Here is a 12,540-nt window from a genome sequence, read left to right on the forward strand (position 1 = left end):
TTTTGGAAGGCAGATAGAACATTCCAGGATGAAACATGGAGACGGGCAGATCGGCAAGAAATGACAGACATGATGAAGAAAATAAAATAGGGTGAACAAACAAGAGCAAGATGAGAAACACAAAACAATAATCATGCAGAGAAAGCACAAGTTAGGCTGAAACAGTATGAGGACCAGTTAAATATTCAACTCTTCTAGTATAATGTTTATTTTAAAGCAACACCTAAATGCATTTATACAATTCTCCAAATTTGATCTTACTGGATATGTTCAAATTTGACCTCCATTATACCCAATAGAAAAAAGACCCAGGCCCAAACAGGTGGCGGTCCAGTGATGTAAGTATCTATTACATAGTGATTTAAATGACAAGTGTCAAACACTGAGTGAAGCTGTTTGTGTTTGTGTTTGTGAAGTCTTGTCAAACCGTGTTACGTTTGTTGTTTTGTGTGTTGCTTCTGGTTTGTTGAATCTCCGCCTGTGTTTTGGATTACTCTCTTTGCCTGATCCCTATTTGTTTTGGTTTACATTGTGCATTGCTTTTCTGAATTATGAACTTGGCTTATGTACTTTGGATTCTGTTTGTGAACTAAATGTGTTCTCTAATAAAGCTGAAACTGGCTTACTGTGAGTGACTCCATCTCTGTACGTGCTCAGAACATTACAAGATGACAAAAATACTTTTGTAAATCACTCTAGATAAGAGCTCCTGCTAAATGCCAAAAATTTAAATGTAAAATGTAAGTGTTTGAAAAATTCTTTGGAGTCAAATCTGCAGGGTAAACTAGCTTATATGAATTAAAGTTGTCTGGAATCTTGTAAATATTAATACAAAGAAAGCCAGTTAACATTGTGGTTCCTTGGGAAGGGTGTGGCATCATATTCACAGCCTGGAATGGTACATTTCTGTATGTAATCTGCCATTTTCATTGTTGGTCTGTTGTCATTGTTTTGTTCTTCACAACACCTGCAGAATTGCTGAAGCTTTGACTGTGCAGGTTGATGGTAATGTCACCTGGGCTAGAATGTGGGCTGGTGTATGCAAATTTTAGGAGCATAAATATTAATGAGTCAAGACTGCTGTGTAATATTCTAAGATTTTGGAACTGGCTCATTTTACTGCCTTGTTTGGCTTATGTGGTATTTGTATTTGAAAGAGGAGTAAATAGTGTTTGAGGTTCACAGTATGTCAGTTCCACGTATCAAACTCTCCTTATTCAACTTTGTGAAGGAAAATGCCATTTTTTCTTTTTATAAGACTGTCCATAGTAGACAGTGAGCGTCTCTACTCTACACAGGCTGCTACTCACCTGCTCTTCCATGGTGAGATCTTCTCTACCCATAGCAGGTTACATCTCTATAACAAAACTGACCCAGAGTCACTGTGAGAATCCAACCGCAGTTTATTACAAAATGAACGCAACATGAATGATAAGCCAGACAGTGCAAGGAGAGAAGCTTACCTTTGTTTTAATTACATGATCAGCAGGCTGTTGTAATAAGGTATTTATTGTTTATTTCTGTTGGTTTCTGTTGTGCAATGTGACCTGTGCTATTTCTGTTCAATACATTGTAGGACAAACAGGAAACACAGAAGAATATATCAGGAAAATTCTTTATATTTGGCCAGGTGTGGGTAAGAATCTGATGTGTTTTGTAAATCTGCATGTTCATTCAGTTCTCTCGACTTTTGGGGATCACTGGCTCTCTGCCTCTGAGAAGAAGATGAGCAATGTGTGAGACAACAGCAGTTCCTCCCTCAGCACAGCTGGCTCTTCATCTGGCTCTGGGCTGATTGGAGATCAGTGGATTGGGTGAGTTCAGGAGTGTCTCTCTGATGAGCTTCACCTGGGTCTCATTAGCTCTGTTCTGGGAGCTGTCCAGGGTTCTGACACACATTGAGTTCCATGTTGCTGAAACAGATGTTACGACCCAGTCTAGATAGGAGCAGTGACCGAAATTATTAAATGAATTTAACACAAACAATAAACAAAAATGGACCGACAAAACTGACCGACCGCATTTACCTTTCATGTCTTTGTATGCATCAAAGCTGGACAAGCGGCTATCAAGTGCCCTCTTTTGTGACAGTAAAAACACACCCGTTTCGCAGGGACTTAACTTTTTCTGTGAGGTAATGGGACAGTCTTGCAAGGATGGGTTTCTCTTTTTGGCACAGGCAGAGAAGCAAAGACAGTTTTGCGTATTAACATGAATTCATTGGCAGCAATAGCTGTCTGAGAGAGTCGATACTTCTGCTTATTTAAACACATCACTACCTGTGTGGGAGAGTAGATTTTGAATTCTTCTAACATGAGTTCCTTTAGCTCATGAAAGCTCTGACTGACTGGCAGCACACCATTTATCAAATTACACAGATTTCCTGTACAAATTCTACATAAGTTTAGAGGGGTGTTTGTCTAGTTGCCTGAAGTTCTGCTGGTAGGCCTCTGGGATTAACCCAAGAGGTTGAGGCGGAACCCCAGGGACCTTGTTTCTTCATGGGAGGATATTCTCCAATACCAAGACTTCCTACAAAATGGCCTTCATCTCCACCTTGAGGCCAATGTATCATTATGTCAAAGAAATCTGCTGTAGCATGAAGACCGTCTTTACAACACCTATCAAATACCTCCAAAGTAGGGCAGAGTGAGAAATCCAGTATTCTGAAAGGAACCATCCTAACCCAACAGCCAGCAACAATCTCACACTCCCCACCAAAGGGAAAAAAAAAAGCCCAACAAATGCACACAACCAAAAATGGATGAGCCCCTAATTTCTGTTATCACCCAGTCCAGGTAGGGTCTGTGACAGAAATTAGTAAATGATGAATTGGGGTTAATTGGCAAGTGAAAGTGAGTATGAATGATGGATATGTGAGTAAACAAAATGGAACAAATCAGAGATGAAACAGTGACTGTTGTATTATGATCAATTATATAATAGTGTAATACAATATGCACAAATCACACCAGAAAGATTTCAGATGGGTCAACACTGAAAATGGTAAATCACCAAACAAGAATAAAGAAACTGACTAACGTTTCCGACAGGAACAGGCAGAGGTAGAATGCAATTGCAGGAGGTGGTTTATTAAATGTAGGAAACATGACACGAAGGGTAAAACAAACAGGCTAAGGGCTGCTGAGGGTAATAACATATGGTTGGAATACACAGAAAAGCAATGCCGACAACATTAAAACAGGCATAAGGCAAACCTGACAGAGAGAAATAACTTACCACCATAACAAACAACCAGAAGACAAAACCACAGGGCTTAGATAAGCAAGACAAGCAGACACTAAACAGATACAGGTGAACATGGGAAGAGTGGAAACTAAAACAAGGAGTGGAATAGAGGAACAGACGGGTGTGGATAAAATGAAACTAAGGCTTGGAACCAGGGAGTGCAGGAAGACAGGTAAACCATGACATCAGGGACGTGAGGAGGGTGGACCTTTGTGACACTGACCATAAGTGGGGCTACAAAACCTAACAAAACAAAATGAGAAAACCAAAACACATACACACTTTCTTATCTCCCTCACCAGACACAAAACAGAGACAAACCCAAAACTGCAAAACAAACAGCACCCCACCCTACACCTGGTGTGAAGTGACACAAGTGAACACAAACTATATGCACTAGAATATAGACACTGTATACACTATATACACTAGATATAAGGGCAACAGAACAAGCAGAAGGCCAAAGCGAATCTCAATGTGGAAGTAGACTAACAGGATCAGAGCACAGAACACTCAAAACAGCAAAGAACAAACACACAAATGAAAACACAAGGTTGAGCATAAAGCTTCCTAATAGTGTCTTCAGGACCCTTTTATACCTGGAAATGAGATTGTAGCACTGTGGTTGACTTTCGGTGGCGGAACAAAACATGTCAGTTAGACTTAAGTAGACTTTAACTTTTAATCCACATTAGGTGACACTATTAATCCACATTAGGTAACGTTGCATCAGAACGCACGGTGCTTTTGTTAACTACCCGTACTCTTTTATAGACTAATTGTGACTTTGTTAAGTATCTTCCTATATCATAACCATTGATTTGTCCTTATAGACCTTTTAATTTATACCGATGGAGAGTTTCTTAAGTGTCGTTAAGTAGTAAAAACATACATGTATCAGGAATATCTCTCAACAAGGTTTATTTTAAAAGTCAGAAATATCGGTACCTGACTGCAGCTTTATCGGTGCAATTCACTTTTACTGTAATATTCGCATACTGCAGGATCAAAACGTTGTTACAAATACTCAAATTCCTAAATTATACATCTAGAACACCTTTATTTATGTCATTAGATAAATTATCTTGATTTGGATATTGCATTAAACATTGTTTTTAGTGTACATAAATATATCTAAAAACACAATTCTTATAATCAGTTGCTATGATTCTACAAAGTCTACATGTATCTAACGCATAAACATTAACGATATAAGTCTGAAATAGTTTAAAGGGATCACCGAATTCAGTTCTGCGAAACACAGGTTCATACACACACGCACACTTTTAGCGGCACAAAACTCTCATTTGGATTTAAGTAACTTGCACTCTTTATTCAAAATTAATTTAGTTACTGTCTTTATTTTTCTATCTTTATTTATCTTTATTTCTAATTGTATATTGTATGTATATAGTATCTTTGATAACTTCTTTCATTACACAAAAAGAAAAGAAAAACAAGCATTTTTGGGGTTGTATCGTTCACTAATTCTGAAGCTAAACTACGGCGCTGTAAAGAGAGGAGACGGCAGTGTGTTTAGAGCAGGTTTATGTACGGACCTTAAACTAAGTTAGTGTGGAGGACACTGGACGTAAGAAGAACTTCACTTTTTATTCCCAGTAAATCACAGTTTTAAGTAGGTATTGTTTGTAATAAAGGTCTCTTTATTAAAGCGCATTAAAGGTGATTTTATTAGCGCATTTATCCTAACCGTTGCAGTGTTATTGCAGCCCACATTATTAGCGTTTTTTTGGTAAAAGCATAAATGTTTCAGCAATATCCGCCAGCAAACCTTTATTCTGCCTACTGGGTTAATTTTCATTAGTATAAGTGTTTGTCCCTGACTGGAGGTTGTTGATGCAAAGCACTTTAACCGTAATACTCGCATACTGATGAACCACCGTCTGTTAAATATACTTCCATTTTGATCTATGTATGACTATACATTATATTTACTTAAATGTTTCATTAATTAAATATATTGGGGTTCTAATGTCCAGGGAAAATAAAAAAAAGTTGATCTAATATGTTTCTGACTTCTGTTCCTCACTGAAGAGGAAGTGAAACACAACTGATTTTCCTGCTAACGGTTCCTGCCTGTCTGAGCTGTAGACCGTGTTGTGTCTCCTAGGTGACGGCCCGCCCACCCTCACGGTCCTGCCCCCCTCCAGTGTACAGCTGCAGCAGGAGAAGGTCACACTCGTGTGTCTGGCCAACAAGGGCTTCCCCTCAGACTGGAAGCTGAGCTGGAAGGTGGCTGATATCAGCTGGACCTCGGGGGTGAGCCAGAGCTCCGGGCTTCTGCAGAAGGACGGCCTCTACAGCTGGAGCAGCACCCTGACCCTCCAGAAGGAGGAGTGGCTGAAGAAGACAGTGACCTGTGAGGCCACCAAGGACTCCCAGTCTCCTGTCACACAGACACTGAGTAGAGAGCAGTGTGCTGAGGCGTGAAACTCCCACATGTGTACTGAAGTGTTCTCCTCTCACTGATTAATGTGCTGCCTTTTAGATAGTCTGTGTTTATTACTCAAATGTTCCTCGGTTATTTGATCAAAATGGAATAAAAATTTTGAATAAACATTGTAGTCTCTTAATTTCCCACAACAATACTCATAACTATAAATACCTTTAAAGTTCTACAATTCTGTACAGCAGAAATGCTAATGTGTGATGAGGTATAGGATTAAACTTTGATACAGCTGCCATTTCATTAATCATAAAAAATAAGGTATTTCCACGTTTCATTCAGTAGAAACTGTAACATGAGTAAGTTGGTGTATTTTAGGAACATCAGGGGTGGGGGACAAACCATCTTTGGCCCTTTCAGTATATCACAATATTATCATTTTTAGTTTATTTCTGCCAGAAAATAATCCCATCATGCTTTATATCACTTTGTAGCACAAGATGGGCTGTTTCAATACAACACTCTCATGGGTCACTTATGAAGGCAGAAAGTTGTTCTATCCAAAAAAGACTAAACATTTACAAATGTTTCATGAAAAAGAAATCTGCCCTACCTGTACAGGTTTAACATACATAAACCCCAACTTACATGATATCCACCCTGACTCTCTCTGTGTGTGTGTGTGTGTGTGTGTGTGTGTGTGTGTGTGTGTGTGTGTGTGTGTGTGTGTGTGTGTGTGTGAGAATTTTACTGAAAGTTAAATTTTATTTTAAGTTTTCAGACAGTTTAGTAAAAAGTCATTGTTTCAGTTGGTGGCATTATTTCATCTTGTTGTGTAGTAAGTTTATTTAAGCAAGTATAGTGAGGTTATTTAACTTTACCCCCTAAAGATCTTAAATTTTTCACTTTTACTTGTTAACAAAGATTTAGAATGGACATGAAAAGTATGTGTTGGTAGAAATGTTGCACAATGGCTGAGAATAATCAGATGAAGGCACAGACATGGTGATTAGTGCTTTAGTGTGTGCTTACATCACCTCTAAACAGGACAGAATCTCCTGAAGATGACTGATACTGATTTATCAGTCATACTACTAGTAGAGATTTCTCTCCATTAATAACTACCTGCTCTATTATAAGAACAACTGTCCCAAGAGACCAAAGGACTCAGTACTGCAGTGCTGTGACTGGTTTCTGATGCTCCATGCACTGGGTGTGTGTAAATGTGCCTTTGTGGGGTCTTGATAAGCACTAGATAAATTCCATGCGTTGTTATTATTGTTATAACTGTAGTGTTTTGTCTTCATCCGCTCCAGCAGAAACAGAGAGATCATCTGCTCAAAGAAAAGAGAGACAGGAGAAGTTTAGGACCTTCTCCAGGTTTCTGGTGATGCAGCTCAGTCTGAGCTGTTATCACTGTCAGTGTCAACAGCAACATTAGCATTGTGTTTAATGGTGGGTTTCTTCTTGATGGATCATACTAATGTTCACACCTTCCATTTCTTCCATTTCTAACACATAGACAGCAGGAGTAGAATGACATATAGATCTACAAAACTCTCCTCTAACAGAAGTGCAACAGTGTTGTCTGTATTGTGTCTTTGTGATTCATTATAGATTTTTTTGTTGACTTGAGTGAGTGTGTTGTGGTTCCTAGAAGAATGATTTTCTATAGATGTGTGTTGTTCAGTAGTGAGTGAGTGTGATGGGGCATCTCTCCTGCACAGAGTGTGTCAATGTTCTGTATCACATCCTCCCCTTCAACACCTGCAGTAGGTCCCAGCTGCAGCAGTGCAGTCTCTGTGCAGTCTGACTGAAGGAGGTTTTTGTACGACTCTCTAACACTGTGTGAACAGCCAGTTTCCACCAATGTTGTGTTCACTCTGACAGTAATAATCTCCTGCATCTTCAGTCTGGACTCCTCTGATGGTCAGAGTGAAGTCAGATCCAGATCCACTGCCACTGAAACGAGCTGGAGTTCCTGACTGTAAGTTAGTAGCCCAGTAGATCAGGAGTTTAGGAGCTTCTCCAGGTTTCTGCAGGTACCAGGCTAAACGATGACCATAGCTACTGTCGTAATACACTGCAGGGTTTGTTCTACAGCTGATTGTGACTGTGTCTCCTGGAAGAGCAGATTTCACTGCAGGAGTCTGAGTCACAGTCCCCTGACACATGGATTCTGGGGGATAAAACAAAAAAAAACAAAGCAAATCCAATTTAAGTCATATGTTATTTTCCATTTCTTATGTTGCTTATATCTGTTAATAGAAGGTTTAGAATATTTTATTAAACAAGACATCTGTTTTTTTTAGGTTATTCACCTCAAAAGCAAAGCATAAATTGATCTTTTACCTTGAGTCCAGAGGACCAGTGCGTAGATGAAGATGGGGATCAAAGTCATGGTTGCAGTGGGTGAAGTTGCTGGGGCAGGCAGCTCTCAGTCATGAAGTGTTAAACTCACAGGACTATAAACACTCCCAGAGCACTGAAGCAGGTGCTGCACATGCAAAGTGACCTCTCTGTATTAATACATGTCTACCAAATACTCTCTGTGGCCTCTCTGTATTAATACACGTCTACCAAATACTCTCTGCGGTCTCTCTGTATTAATACACGTCTACCAAATACTCTCTGCGGTCTCTCTGTATTAATACACGTCTACCAAATACTCTCTGTGGCCTCTCTGTATTAATACACGTCTACCAAATACTCTCTGCGGTCTCTCTGTATTAATACACGTCTACCAAATACTCTCTGCCGTCTCTCTGTATTAATACATGTCTACCAAATACTCTCTGCGGTCTCTCTGTATTAATACACGTCTACCAAATACTCTCTGCGGTCTCTCTGTATTAATACACTTCTACCAAATACTCTCTGCGGTCTCTCTGTATTAATACACGTCTACCAAATACTCTCTGCGGTCTCTCTGTATTAATACACGTCTACCAAATACTCTCTGCGGTCTCTCTGTATTAATACATGTCTACCAAATACTCTGTGGTCTCTCTCTGAAGTAATGCCTCCACTGAATACCTCTTACATAACCATATTTAACAGAACCAACCATACTAGAGAACTATAAACCTTATAATACAATGTAATATATAGATGAATAGAAATAATATTTCTATTCAGTATGAACAATGTCATAAAACTATGCTACAGTGTGCTGATTATTGGATAACTGGAGCTGATGAACAGATTTAGAGAGAATGATAAATAAGAAGTATCTAGTACATTTTAGGTAAGTATTTCTAAAAGTGTGTGTGGTGTAGTGCTCTCAATCGCTCCTCTGTACAGGATCTCCGTTGTGCCTGCAGTCTACATACTTTCCACAAGGGGCGCTGGTGAGTTGCACAGTGGATGTCTAAGAGAGTGTGTTGACCAGAGTAGAAGAACAGAACTGCAGTTACAGCCACAGCAGCTCACTGACTGTTAGTGCTGCATTTAGGGAAGAGGAGGAGGAGCTCTACCATCTTCCATGATGACCTCAGTCAGCTGTAATGTGATGTAACACACTTACACAGCCCTGAACAATGGAGCTTATAGTCTGAAGAATGCTCTTTTTTCTTAATTCACCACTCGGGTGGGTTTAATTATTGAGTTTTGTTTTCACTTCAATAAAGCTTCATTTTGAACTTGGTCTGTTCTTGTATTATTTTATTATTCACTATCTGCACTGTAAGATTCTTTGCACTGGAGTGTGTTGCGCTTGAGTAAGTTGGGCTAATGAAAGCTGAACATCTGCAAAAAGTGTTGTTCTATTCTGGGAAGGAGCAGGTTTCTCAGGGCTGTAAACATTAATCTGTTTCACCCCACTGCTCTCGCTCTCTTTCACTCTGACTGGTAATGACATTACTAGAGACTAGTTTCAGTTCTTCATTTTATATCTGAACATTACATACACAGGAAAAGGAAATAATTACCAATAACACAGTATCAAGATTGAATAAAAATTATGTTCTCTAGTAAGTAAGTTTAGATAATGAATATAAAATGTATTGAAAAATGTAATGGAATGCTTCTCCCCCCATGAGTCACGTGGTTTGGCCCACCGCATGCAGGGGAATTACGTTTGTTGTCACGCCCCCTACATGATGGCACGCACCTGTACGGGGTTCACGCTGAGTGTATGTCTGTTTATTTAAAGCCCTGTCAGTGTGGGCCTCATGGTTGGTCATTGTTAGTGTTAGTGTAATGTTAGTGTCAATGAGTGTGTAGCCGCTGTTAGTATAACCCAACGTTTGTACCATTTTATGTTGTCTTTGTTGTTTGTGTGTTCCTGTCTATTAGTGTTATTATGTGTGAGTGCCACGCGTGTCCTTTATGTTTCATGTCATTAAATGTTTCAAGGGAGTCTGTGCGTCCTGCTCAACGCCATGATAGCAAATACATGAATGAATGAATGAATGAACAGTCACATACTAGAACACTTCTGTCCATTTCAGTGAGTTTGTAGGTATTTTATTATTTCTCTATTAGCAGGAGAGCAGAGTGGTGCAGTGGAAGTGTGCTGGGACCATAACCCAGAGGTTGATGGATCACAACCATCCTCTGACAATATCCTATACTAAAATAAAACTACATTAACTCCCTAAGTGATAACACAGAGAAAATAACCCAGGGCCCAAACACAACGGCAGCCCTTCCCTGCTTTCCAGAGCACACACAAATACATACACACTATATACAAATTTACAACAGTGGCCAAGTTAGAGGGATCAAACAAGCTCAGAATCAGAGCAAGTGGGAAAAGAAGCCAAGCACTGAATCAAACATCAAAACTATCACTCGAACAACCAGATGTCCAAAATATCATCTTTCTCTTTCTTCTTCCTCCAAAACACTTCCTTATATCCCTCCTCCAGGCAGGGCCTTGTTTCAGGGCTGGACAGTGAGTATGAAGATCTGTAGAGGAACTCTGGACTGGGTCTTGGGTAACTGGAACTGGAGAGAACAGAGCTTCACACACATACATATGACACAGGGGGACACAGGACGTAACTACTGTCTCATGCTCTTCACCTGCAGGTCATGAGCATTAATGTGACTGTCCCCACTTTTACATCTTAATGAGTTAAATGTAAATGTTGTGATAATCTTGTGTCCCTCAGTGTGGAGGTGCAGGTGTATCCAGTACAGTTCAGAAGCAGCCCTTCACTCTCTGTTCTGTAATGGTGATTTAGATCAGTGGATGTGTGGAAGCACATGAACAGACAGCACTCCAGTTGTCTGGTAGATGTGGGGACTCTTTAGGAGGAAGGATTTCCTGTCTGCTGGTGTTTTGGTCCTCCTGGGCTAAAATTTATTTATTTATTTCAACGTCAGTAAAATATTAATCATATGAAACTAATAATACATTATTTGTGTTGAAATGATGTTCCTTCCTTCTTAGCATAGCAAAACTTTAGTTTGTGTAAATGGTAAATATTGTGACTTTTTCCCTGGAGAGAAATTCCCAGGATGATGGACTCAGCTACACTACACAGTAATTCTAGATTGTCACCCTTTGTCCCATCATCACCTGAAATTATCCAGAAATTAACATAGCAGGACTTTAAAATAACTCTTTTATTCTAAAAAGAGGGAAGAATTAACTTCACATACCAGTTGCTGTCTGGACAGTTTAACACAGTATTTCCTCAGCAGCTTTTCCAGGATCTCCAGGCTAAAAACAGCAGTAAAATGATTAAAAGAATCAAGAGTAACTCAGACCAGTTCACTAGGTAGTGATCACCTGTCCTTATACACCACAGTGATGTTCATATATTACTGCCTTTGTCCAGAACCTGAGTGTGGAAGCAGGACGTTATCAGGGGTTGGTTTAAAGGAAAGATGTTAATCTGCTACATATGTAGTGATGTAAGTATCTATTACACAATGATGACAATTTAAAAGAGCAAACGGTTCAGTACTGTAGTGTTTTGGAGTTGATGATTTGAGTTGAGTGCAGATTTAGCAGCTATTCAGCTGATCTCAGATCAGTCTGTGTTTGAGTCAGAGCAGTTCCTCTACAGCTGAGGGAGGTTTTTGTACAGCATTCTAACACTGTGTGAATGGAGTGTAACCCTGCTGACAGTAGTAATCTCCTGCATCTTCAGCCTGGACTCCAGTGATTTTTAGAGTAAATTCTGTACCAGATCCACTACCACTGAATCGATCTGGAACTCCAGTCTGACGGTTTGATGCATAATAGATCAGGAGTATAGGAGCTTCTCCAGGTTTCTGTAGGTACCAGTGGAGATAATTGCTAACACTCTCACTGGCCCTGCAGCTGATAGTAACAGTCTGTCCTGCTGTAAGAGACTGAGATCCTGGAGTCTGAGTCAGGATTATTTCCCCAAATGATTCTAAAAAAATGATCACATACATAATAACATTTAAATTTGGATGAATTTTAAATAAATAAAATCCAAATTAAAAATATTGTAACTCTGAAAATTAAAATTGCAGCAAATAAACATGAACATCCAAAACCAAGTAAAAATGAAAACTAAACTTATTTCAGTTTGTCTCACCCTGAGTGAGGAGTCCCAGTGTCCCCAGCAGTAGAATGAGTGACATCATCATTGTGCTGTGTGTCAGTGTGTGTTAAAGGACTGAACACTCTCTGATCACCACTACAGCTCTTAAAGTGTGTGGAGCAGTGAAGCAGCTCACATATGCAAACAGGACAACTGACATTTCACCTCACAGCACTAGTTTGTACGTCTGATTCACTTTATCAAATAAATGAAAGAATCTCTCCTCTTCTCTCCTCTTCTCTCTCTCCTCTTAGAGCTCTCAGTAATCCTCTCTTATGTGCTGCACTCTCACATTCAGTCATGATTTTTCTACACTTGGTTTTCCTGACATTGAAGATCATGTTGGTATTGATGACA

The 12,540-nt window shown here is 39.5% G+C and overlaps 1 long non-coding RNA gene across 1 annotated transcript; it reads right to left on the reverse strand.

Annotated features, from left to right (window-relative positions):
* Positions 1–10,107: 10,107 nt before the first annotated feature.
* LOC118240933 lies at positions 10,108–12,264 on the reverse strand. The gene is made up of 3 exons (XR_004775710.1): positions 12,178–12,264; positions 11,267–11,327; positions 10,108–10,606 (listed from the first exon to the last, which is right to left on the reverse strand). It is a non-coding gene; the product is annotated as an uncharacterized LOC118240933 (long non-coding RNA).
* Positions 12,265–12,540: the final 276 nt, after the last annotated feature.

Source organism: Electrophorus electricus, chromosome 2 (assembly GCF_013358815.1).
Source record: "Electrophorus electricus isolate fEleEle1 chromosome 2, fEleEle1.pri, whole genome shotgun sequence".
NCBI classification, from domain to species: Eukaryota; Metazoa; Chordata; class Actinopteri; order Gymnotiformes; family Gymnotidae; genus Electrophorus; species Electrophorus electricus.